The 11,621-nt window shown below is 46.9% G+C and overlaps 1 long non-coding RNA gene across 1 annotated transcript; it reads left to right on the top strand.

Annotated features, from left to right (window-relative positions):
• Window positions 1–3,414: 3,414 nt before the first annotated feature.
• Window positions 3,415–6,498, top strand: LOC135323148 (uncharacterized). The gene is made up of 3 exons (XR_010384400.1): window positions 3,415–3,491; window positions 3,588–3,706; window positions 5,789–6,498. It is a non-coding gene; the product is annotated as an uncharacterized LOC135323148 (long non-coding RNA).
• The last annotated feature ends 5,123 nt before the right edge of the window (window positions 6,499–11,621 follow it).

The following is an 11,621-nucleotide window of genomic DNA, read 5'->3' as shown; positions in this document are numbered from 1 at the left end:
AGTCCCAATGGGGAACTAAACTGTGTCCTTGGGTGTCACTGACAGGTGAGGGCTCAGGAGGGGAGAAAAGTGGAGGGTGACAGGGAGAGAGGGGTGCAAAAGAGAGAAGAAAAGGGGCCATGCCATGCGGGATAGCTGAGCAGGGTCAGCTAAGGAGCAGGCTGGCCGGGCACGTGCGACGGGAACCACCACCGGGTCAGCCACAGATGGGCGGTGGGTGGTGAGACCAAGGGACTGCCCTCTGCGGTATGAATCCCATCGCTGGGACTTTTTATCCATCCCGCCTCCCTCTGTCCTCAGCAGAATCCCGACCTGTGTTCCTCCCCTTGGCGGGGAGTCTTGACTTGCTGTTTGGACCTCGGTCAAGCTCTATCTTTAGGGAAGGGTCAGTTCCCAAACCCTCACCCTGACTGCTCTCAACAACCCAGAACCCAGGGCTGCCCGCCTAAGGGGACAAAGAGTGGGTTCCACCTCCAGGATAGGGAGGCCTCCAAGTGTTCTGCCAGCTGTCCCTGGCCTGGGCAGCCGGGGCCCTGTCTGGGGTGCTGGCCGACTTCCCTCCGTGCAGTACAGCCAGCAGCAGGAGGCCCCCTCCCTTCACAGGCCTGGGGATGGGGTGCTCCACCACCAACCCCACCCCAATCGCAGCCACTCCCTTGATTAGGGCACTTCAAAGGGGCTTGAAAACATTTCCATCCAACTCTACAGCATCAAAGAAGCCATGTCCATAATCCCACTCATCAATCCTATGCATTATTTACATTTCTCCAATGCCCTTTCCATTTTTCGTCTGTGAAAGTGTATGTTTCTATGTGGTTGTAATTGTGGGGCATATATATTTCACTCAGCATTATTTCCAGTATATTTTTCCAAGGTTCCGCCTAGTGCCCATATTTATTATTTTTGCAACCACCTAATAGACCACTGAGCTAATTACACTGAAATTTACTTCGTGTTCTACTATAATTGGATTTTCTTTCGCTTTTAGATTTTTTTGCTGTTACAAAGAGGTAATAAACATCTGTATAGAATCAGACCCCCTCCCGCCCTTTTTTTTTTTTCTTGTTTTGAATTATTTCCCTCAAGTAAAATTCCCGGGAGTGGGATTACTGGGTCAAAGGAGATGAACATTTTTATGGCTCTTGATATATATGGCCAAATTATTTTCCCAAATGACTGTATCAATTTCCATAGCCATAAGAGATGGGTAAGAATGTTCCAGTGGGGGTGGGGGAAAGACTTCAAATTTTCAAAATAGAGTTTATTGGGGTTTTTTTTTTCCCCCTCTTGCCCATAATGGGGGATTTTAAACTTGTGGCAGTCCCCTGGCTTTGCTTTAAGTGGTTTTCATTTATAAATGCTATTTTATATGAAAATGAATATATGTATGTATATGCATGACTGGGAAATTGTGCTGTACACCAGAAACTGACACACTGTAACTGATGGTACTTCCATAATAAAAAACAAAAACAAGCCCCTCCTAAAGATGCTATTGTAGCATCTCTAATGCTCTCATAGGTGATTTCTTTACATTCCTCTAGTCTGTTATTAGAAGATCCAAATGTAGGCATTGGGGGTGGAGGGGAGGGGACTCATCTGAGAGAGAATGGAATCAGTCAGTGGGGCTCGGTGATGGAGTAGGTGTGGGTAGGACCAAGTGCCGAAAGGACAAGAAGGACTCAGGTCTCTGGGTAGGATGCCTGGATGGTGGTGTCTTGAGCAAGACTGGGACCAGAGGAGGAACCAGTTGGGGTAGAAGCTGGTCATAATGGGAACTGCAGCTGGAGTCGTGGGCTGGTGGGTGGAAGAACAATGGAAACCCACTGGAATATCCAGTTTAAGAAGAAAATAGTGAGAGATTCAGTCCTAGCAGATATGAAATGTGATTAGTTCCTTACCTGCCACTGTATTTCCAACTCTATTTCTCCCAGTCTCTTGCCCCAGATCCCAATAAGGGCAGGTCTAACGACCCTGGGCCAGTTAAAATTTCAGAGCAGGAGACCGCTCCTTTGGAATCAGCCTAGAGTCACCACCATCCATTTCTCCCTTGGATGGTACTGATTTTGGGGGCTTGTGGGTTTTGCCGAGGGAATTGTATCAGTGGAGTGTGTGCAGCCGCTGTAATGTTGTTAGCCACACTCCTAATTAATCCCTGGGAATCTCAGGCATATTTCCTTCTGTCCTTGGCTCAAATGAAGGTGTGTTAACAACTCCTTGCCTCCAAGTTCCTAAATGAGCCCCACACCCTCTGCCAGCGATGCTATAATTTCATCGAAATGGGACCCTTTCCCTTTGATCTCCTCTGGTTCTTAAATCCAGCAGTTGTGTGTTCGAACATCAATAGAAATGGGGTTTCAAGCTTCCTCTTTCATTATCTTTCTCAAAGATTAAACAAGAGAGAGAGCAAAAGGGGGAAAAAATGTCCTAAGCTTTGTAGATGAGGCAATATTTTTATAGTAATTTCTTTATCTGATTATATCAGAGCAACAAAGATGTTGTTTCGAAATACAGGTCCACCCTCCTCTCTCCATTTGAAAGGTGGCTTTTCTTAAAAATAAATTTAAAAGGCATCCACCTCATACCACCCTCCCCATCGTCTACTGCCAGTGCTAGAGGCCTCCTGTCCTGTCCAAGATCGTGGTCAGGGAAGATGTCTGGGTATTCTCAAGCTCTGGAGGTCTGGAGGTGAGTCTGAAAGCTCTGTGGGTCAAGGATGAGATGCAGTCTTTCCAAGGAACTACCCTATTTCTCAGAAAGGAACTTTCTGTTCTTGGCAGTGCGGGGAGAAGAGGCTTCTAGATTAAGAGTAATTAAATATCTGACCCACGACTCCCCAAATGCCTGTGGCTTCTCGGGCTTTGATGTGGGCAGCTTACTGTAGAACGGAAAAGTACAGCTTCTTCTCAAAGCCTTCCGCATCTGGGAGTGAGGAAGGCAAAGAGTGAGGAACTCCAGGGTCTCTGGCTTGAAAACAAACAGACAGGACCCCAGCCAGAGTCTCTGGGCAGTGGGGATGTGCGTGAGCATGAATCTTGAAGTCATAACTGCTTCACATGGCCCATGCACAGCCCACACCCTCGAACCTCTGCCAGTGTCCGTGATCTTGAACCCCGCTGCCTGCCACCTCACTCATCCCCCTTGGTCTTTCCCGACTCCTCCTTCTCGCCCTTTTTCCTCCCGCCGTGAAGCCTTTGCATGGGGCTGTTGTCTCTGCTTAGAATGCTTCCATGTCCCCTCTCTGTCTACATGTAACCTCTATTCGCCCTTCAGCTCTCTGCCCAACTGTGCATCAGTAAGGGGAGGGTGAGCCACGCTACAGTAACGACTAGCCTTTGAAAACTCAATGGCTTAACATAATAAAAGCCTGTTTCCTACTACCGTTAAAGTCTGATGTGTCTTCAACAGCTCTCCCTGGTGACTCTCCGAAGCAGTCCTGCAGGGATCCGGGATCTTCCGCTATCTGGCTGTGCCATTTCGGAATCGAAAAAGTAAGCATGTAGAAGGTTTGCATAGGGGATGTCTGATGGCCAGGTCTGGTGATGGCTTACCTCACTTCTGCTTTTATTCCATCGGCCAAAACCTAGTCACACGGGCCCACCCAGATGCAAGAAAGGCTGGGAGATGTCATCATGTGTGCTTGGGAGGCAAATGAAAGTCTGATGACTTTGGAGCATGGTTTCCACCAAAATTATCATTTCCTCAGGTAAGCCTTTTGTGACTTCCTGGTGGGATCTAACAGGTTAAGGCGCCCATTTCCTCTGTTTTTCTCTCCTTCGGAGCACTTTTTACAACGGCACTGTTCTATCAGTTTGTGTGATTATTTGGTTACATATACTGTACGCTCCCTGAGGCCAGGGACCTATCATACCTGCCTGGAACATAGCAGGCCCTAGGTATTTTTTGTATCAAGGAATTTGTCCATCAGTAGAGTTTCCAGAGTCTTGAAATTCAGATGCTTCCCTGGACCAGAACAGAATGGAAGAGGGCAGGAGAGCCTTGGAAGGACGTCTTTCTCTTTGTTTTGAGGCTCATAATATAAAGGGAAACATGAGTTTTGGGTGGGTGGGTGGGTGGGGTTCTGTTTATCATATTAATTAGTATTCATAATTGCAACCAACAAAATTCACTCTGGAGAACTTAAACAGAAAAAGAAGCTTATTAAAGGATATTCATAAAAACGGGAGAGGCCCAGAGAGCTGAGCTGGGGGGCTCTGCTGCCCGACACAATGTCCCTATGACCCTCAGCACTGATCCAGGTGACACCTTGGCCACTCCTTGGGATGACACCAGACAGAGCCCCAGACTCCACTGCAGATACAGCCTCTGCCCCTGGCAGCTCGGGGTCTACACTGGAAACCAGATATTTACACAGCCATCTTTTACTAAACGGATTCTGTGTGGCACCTAATTCTTGGAATCACTCCTGAAGCCATGTCCCACAAAGGTGTTTCCAGTTGGCTGAGCCTAAATCACATGACCAAGCCCTCGCTGCAGAAAAAATGGATGGGAAAGCAAGTATCTTGGGGAAATTCAGACCATTAAGAGGGAGATAACCCAAACACAGGAACATAGGGAGCATGCTCAAAGGTAGCAGGTGGCTTTAAAAACAACAACAAAAAAGGTTACTGTTTATACAGGAAGGTTCAGATCAGTTTGGAGCCTGGAGTGGGGTTTGAGATGAGGTTAGGAAGGCCTGGAGGAACTAAACAGAGACTCCTAGAACCATTCCAAGTGCACTGAGGGCACGCCATGATTTGGGAAGGGGGGTCTCTTTTTCAAAGTTTAATGAAAAACATAGGGCTAAAGAACTAAAGATGGTGAAAATATACTTTCTTTTTTACAGATTTTAAATATAAATTGTTTCAATCCTTCACATTGTTTTCCACCAATTTGCTTTGTTTTCCCTCTTGAACTTATTTTTAAAAACCAGACAACAATAAAAACACCGAGGAGCAGATGGTGGGGTGCGAGTGGGGGCACTTAGGATGGTCCCAGCCCACCCCGCTGCCGCCCAGGCTTGGATCTCAGCTGCTTCTGCCAGAACCCAGTCCCTCTGTTTCCATCCAGCAGTAAAACAGTCTGAACTAGGTTCCTTGGTCGTTAGTGGGGTGCTGGGAACCCAGCAGCACAAAGCTTCCCCTTCTTCCTGCCTGGCAGGACATACTTTCAGGAATGCCGTGAATGCTGGCTGCTGTCAGCCCCGGGCATCTTCCAAAGGATGCTCAGTGAGTAGGTGGCGGGGGATACTGATTGCATTGCACTGACAAAGCCTTGGCGTCTTTGCCAAACCAGCAGCAGACAGAATACACTGCGGGTTGGACCCGGACCTGGGGGTAAGTGAGGGGAGGGAGTCTTAGACTGTGAGCCTGGAGTCTGGCTATAGGCCACTGTATCAGAATTACCCTTCAGACAAGATCCATGGGAGAGGGAACAGATCTGTCTGAAATGGGTTAAAGCAAAGTGGCGGGCGTGGGGAATGACAGAAGACCTACAGCCCAAATTCCCTTAGATAAGCCTGCAAAATCTGGAAGACACACAGAAGAACCTGCCCGTGGAAGGTCATGGGTTTCACAGTGGCCTGAGAATGGTAAAAATATTTATTTTTCCCAGTCTCATCTTGGCCTGTTCATAATGCTCCTGGGAGAGACGCCTGGAGGCCCCCTTCTCCGTCTTTCCTCCTGCTTCAGTTAGGAAAGGCTAGCTTGTGCTGCAGTAACAAAGCCTCGGCAAGTCTCATTGGCTTAAAAGAGCAAATGTGTGTTTCTCTCTCACTCCACACACTCAGCACGGGTCGGCAGGTGTTCTGCTCTGGGCGGATCTTGCAGCCACTGTCATGAATGTTACCAGCCCCTGTGGCAGAGGAAAGAGAGGAAGCTGTGGGAAGAACTTTCATGGGAAGTTAAGCGCTCCAGCATGGAAATCACACCCACTTCGTCTTGGGTTAACTGGCAAGAACTAGCTACCTGGTCCCTCCCCAAAGACAAAGGATCAGAAAAGGCAACCTGAGATGTCCAAGAGCTGGAAATACAGGGTAAAAAGCCCTTAAGACTACTCACTACACCTTCTCCTCCTCCTCCTCCCAGGATTCTCTCTTCTCTTTTGATCCCTCTGGTCTCTTCATGGGGTCCCCTTCCATGAAGGAGGCTCAGGGTCAGGTTTTTCAGGTTTTAGGTACGCATCTTACTTCGGACCTTCAGCACTAATGGAAGAGGATGTTGTTGGTTTTCCAGAGTAAAGCATCTCCAATTTAGCTACGTCTTTCTTTTGCTCTTTTTGATGGCTTCTCCTAGCATGCCTTTGGTAAATTGTTTTGCTGGGAAAGTCTTCCCACGTAAGGCATCTGACGTTGTGGAACAGAGACAGGCCATTTTTGCTGTGCTATGGCCAAACTGCTGCCCATATAATCTATTTCACTAAAGACTTCCAGGAGCCAGTGGAGAGAGGCAAAGAGAAGTGGGTGAGGGATTAAAAAAAAGTCTTAATGCATTTGTAATGTTTTTCTCTTAGAATAAAAGACATGATGCTTATAAATCATTAACCTGTTTCTCTGACCCTGGTTGGGGAATATCATCTGTCTCCATGACAAGCTGTGTGATGAGGTGGAAGTTCACGCAGATGTGGATTTAAAAGCAGTATGCCGACCATTCTCACAGTGTGGTCGCTGGACTGTCAGCAGCAGCACCACTTAGGAACTTGTTAGACACGCACATTCTTGGGTCTCCTCCCAGGTTTACTGAATCAGCATCTCTGGGGGTTGGTGTTCAACAATGATACTCACTGAAGTTTGAGGACCACTGGGATACACTGTTGCTTTCTGTGTGCGGACAAGTACCTACCTGACCCTGTCCGGGCTCTAGTTTCCTCATCTGCAAAATCAGAAATAGGAACCCCCACCACCACCACATGATAAGGCCGGGGGCTCTTGGTATAGAGTTTCTGATAGAGAGTAAGTTCTCTTCTCACGTTCTTTCTTTTCACTTTTTCCCCCTGTGGCAAATTGTTCTTTCCATAAGATCACAACACTGTCTCCCATCCCTCATGTTTTTTCCTACACTGCAACAATCCTCCCATTAAGGATTTCATGTCCTCTCTCTTAAACCAGGGAAGACCTTCATGACTGCTGGCCTCACTCTGTGACAATAGACTATGACCCAAGTGATGCTATGTGACTTCTGAGGTTAGAGCATAAGAACTCCATGTATTTCAACCTTGCTTTCATAACACAGTTGCCTTTGGCTCTTGAAACCCAGCGCCATGCTGTGAGGAAGCCCAAACCAGCCCATGTGGAAAGATACCAGAGAGATGCCCAAGTGTAGGTCAACGAACAGCCCAGCTCAGGTCCCAGCTGACAGGTAATATCAACCGTCAGATGTGTGAATGATGATACCTTCAGATGATTCCAGCTCCTGGTGGTCATCAGACATTGTGGAATAGGAACAAGGTATCCTCCCTGCCATGGCCAAATCACTGCCCATAGAGTCCATCAGGATCACACAGTGCTTGTTTTATGCCTGTATCCTTTGGGGTGGTTTGTTCTGCAGCAGCAGAAAGCTGAGATGCTCCCCTGATGTTGACCTGGGAATTCACCCACGGTGGCCTACGGCATCCCAGAGAGCAGAGGCAGAAGGTGACGGCGGGAGAGAAATGTGGAGAAAAGGCAAAGCCCTGTCTGCAGGAAGCCCGAGGCAACAGAGGTCTGAAAAGTAAACAGTAAGGGGCTGAGGTGGTCAGGAGTGCTTAGTTTCTGTCCACCAAGAGATGGTCCCTCATAAAGTCTTCCACAGACTCACATTGATTTGCAGGGCTTGGGAGGGGAACCCACGGACCACATGAGACGTTAGAAGGAATAAATCAAGCCAACAAACTGCAAAGGATGTTCCCTCCTTCTCTCATGATATAAGTTCAGAATGACCTGGATGGCCAGGTGCAGATTCTTGGGCTCCTGGGAATTCCTTGCTGGAAGGTGAATGAAAATCAGACCCCTGACCCCTGACCCATCTCCATTTCACTTCCCACCCTCAGCTCCATCCCATGCTGTCTCAGTGTCCTCATTTCTAAAATGAGGCTCCGGATGCTGTCACCTTCTCAGCCTGTGATGAGGATTCAAAGTGGTAACCACGTGCTGGCATGTAACAATTGCTCAGTAAACTGGAAGAATAATAATAGTATTTTGACATTAAATATTTCAAGTGCTATCATGGGGAAGAAGACTTTGATTTATTTTTTATACTTCCTGAGTATGTAATTAAAGACCAGTGGTGGGAAGATACAGAAAAGCAGATTTTGGTTCAACCTAGAAAGATCTTTTTATGATAAGAACGCTCTGAAAATGGGTTAAAATCCTTCAGAAAGTAGGAATGTGTCAGGTGGGAGCTGGATTTAAGCAGCCTTAAAAGTTCACTTCTGATTCTGACTCTGTGTGAAGTTATATTTTTACTTTGGGTTTTATCCAACGATCTGTCTTTGGGACGCACATATCACGAGGATCTGTTTCTTAGATAGTTAACCTTCAGTGTTCAGGAATCAGGTGCCCACAATTTACATATCATATCATACATTTAAGGAAAAGCCTTGGAAAGCTTCTGGAAAGAATTAATATCTTGTGCAACTGTAATAGTTAAGGTGATTCTAAGTCAAGTTACTAAAACTCACTAGCTTACCAAAAAAAGGCGACTTTACTGGAAGAATACCGGGGAATAACATGGAATCCAAGGAAAAGCTGAACTCTGAGCGGCAGGAGAGGAAGGAAAGTGGATGGAGGAAGGGAAGTGCAGGGCCACCTGGAACTGGGAACTAAAACATCCTTGAGATATCCCCCACCTGCATCTTTCTGTCTTGGCTCCATTCATCGTTCTGTCTGTCCCCTCATGGGCTTTATCCGGAGGATGGACCATATCCAGCCCAGCCACCCCGGATCTATCGGTTGGTATTATACAGCTTCAGCCACCAAAAAGCCTGGCTCTCTTTCTCAACCACAGCCTCACATCTCTCAGGATTGCACTGTGATTGTCCCAGCCCACACCAGGCCCCTGCCTTTGGCTAGTCACATGTGGCCAGGAAGGCAGTAGAGGTCTTTGAAATTGTTGCTTGTGTGACAGTCATGCGGGGGGAGGGGGTGGCAGGGAGGGGGCTGGAGGCAGGACTGGGCAGACCCAGGCACTGTCCAGCTCACGCATCTTAGACGTCTCTGCTTGGCCTTTGGCTCTGATGGCTGGGACTGGTGGAACGTGTCCTTGGACTGGGGTGGACTCTCAGTCCCTCTAACCCGGGAAACAGTTTGTTAGGAGTCAAATAGTCTCCAAAATAGGCTTTCTAAGATAAAAGCTGCTTCCAGAGCATTCTGAACCGCTTCAACCGCTGCTCTGACAGGCCTGTCTTCTGATGAGTGTCCAGCAGGTGTCCGAGAGTCAGGCAGACCCTGTGGACTAAACTGCCCCAACGTCCCGGTCCACGGCCAGCGGGCTGTGCTGTAACCCAGACACCAGGGTTGATCGGGGTGGGGTGGGGCGGTGGCCAAGGCTGGCAAGACGTTCTCTGAGGTGCTGCTTGCTTTCGTGAGTCAGGGTTGGGCCTAGGATTTTCCTGATGTCCCAGGATTTTATCCTCATGGAAAATTTAAAATCCCACTCCTCCTTTGAAGACCCAAAGTTCTCTGCAAAGTCTTTGGAAGGAAGTCTGGGGTGAGGTCTGGGGTGAGGTCTGTGGTGAGGTCTGGTTTCAGCTGAGCTTGCCCGGACGTGGGGTTGGGCTCACACCCCTGCACCCCAGAATCTGGGATTGGGTTTACGAAATCAATACGTATTTGCATGTGTGTATCTCACACGTAAATATCCACGCAGTTACAGGCAGACCTCATTTCATTGTTCTCTTTGTTTCATTGCACTTCTCAGATACTGAGCAGATACTGAGGTTTTGTTTTTTCATTTTTTGTTTTGTTTTGTTTCGTTTTATGAAGTAAGGTCTGTGGCAACCTTGTGTTGAGCTAGTCTACCGGCGCCATTTTCCCACAATTTTGTCACAATTTTGGTAATCCTTGCGATATTTCAAACTTTTACATTATTATGTTTTTCACAGTGGTCTGTGATCAGGGATCTTTGATATTACTACTGTTATTTCCTGAAGACGCAGGTGATGGTTAACATTTTTTAGCAATAAAGTATTTTTTAATTAAGGTGTGTACAATTTTTTTTAGGCATAACACTACTGCACACTTAATAGACTACAATCTAATGTACACATGACTTTTATATGCACTAGGAAACCAAAAAATGTGTGACTTGCTTTATTGTGGCATTTGCTTTAGTATTGTAGTGGTCTGGACCTGAACCCACAATATCTCTGAGGTGTTCCTGTACACGCAATATACGCATGTATATGCCCACACACACACATGCATATACACGCCTACATACACAAACATACCTATACACATATGTTGTTTAAAATCATGATGCTCTTTCCACACTTCTGTGACCCTCCCCTGAAGATCTGCAATCCTTACATTTCCCTTGGTGGATCGTGGCAAACCCGGAGCCCAAACAAAAGACTTGGGTGGGGGCTGGGGGTGGGGTTGGCTTTGGGGGAGCAGGGTGAAGACTGGGAGTGAGGGTGTCTTTTGCCATTTCCAGGTCAGGAGATGTGTTCATGGTGGGGCACGTCCCAGCATCTCGGAGCCCTACCGAGTGCATTAGGACTTGCTTTTTGTCTCTGGCTGGCCCTGTATTCTTTGGTCCTAGTAGGCTCACCAGGGCTATGGCTGGAAGGAGAATGCAGAACCAGGCTCTCTGCCTACCCATCCTCCAGGGGAGGTTGGAGGAGCAGAGGAAGTGGAGGTAAAAGAATGCCGAACACATAGAGGAGACACAGGTGAGCGATCTACTTTGTTTAATTTCCCTCTTTGCCTGTTTAATTCCCCCTCATCCTTAATGTTTCTGGATTGGGCAGTCAACATCTTCCCCACCATTCTTCCCCTGGGATAGCCACCTCGCTCTGATACTCACGTACCACCCCTATGTAAGCATCCATCCTTTACCCCAGCAGGGGTCTCTCCCCAGTTTTGTGGCTCCTAAAATAACACAGATTTGAGGAGATTTCTTTAAGAAAAAGAAGCCAAATAATGAATACAGAATTAGGTATGAAACAATATATTTATTTAGAAAGATGAAATAAATTCCTCCAAAATATAAACTTTTAAAAGCTGGAAAATGCTACGTGTTTTTAAATGAACTCCTCGACCCACCTCTATAATCTATTTTCCTACATCTTTTGACTTCATACTCTTTGATGGCCTCTTTGTATGACAGTGATTTTGTAGTGTAACTTTCTGTAGGGAAATTAAAAAGACAATTCAGTCTTTCCATTTGGTGGGTTGACTGCAATGTGATTATTATTCAGTATTGGAACACATCAGACATACAACTTCACATACTTGCTGTATGTGGTACTGTTCAGGGTCTGGGCCCTACAAACACAGAATTCTGATACCTCCTATTTCATATAACTCCCACCAAAAGAAGAAAGCATGTGCATTGTGCACAATGCAATGCATGTGCGTTGATAATTGTGTAGGCTACATCATTGGATTGGTCCCATCAGGAAGAGAGAGGGCTTCTGTTTTG

The sequence above is a fragment of the Camelus dromedarius genome, chromosome 16, assembly GCF_036321535.1.
Source record: "Camelus dromedarius isolate mCamDro1 chromosome 16, mCamDro1.pat, whole genome shotgun sequence".
NCBI classification, from domain to species: Eukaryota; Metazoa; Chordata; class Mammalia; order Artiodactyla; family Camelidae; genus Camelus; species Camelus dromedarius.
This window is presented reverse-complemented; position numbering and strand designations above follow the sequence as displayed.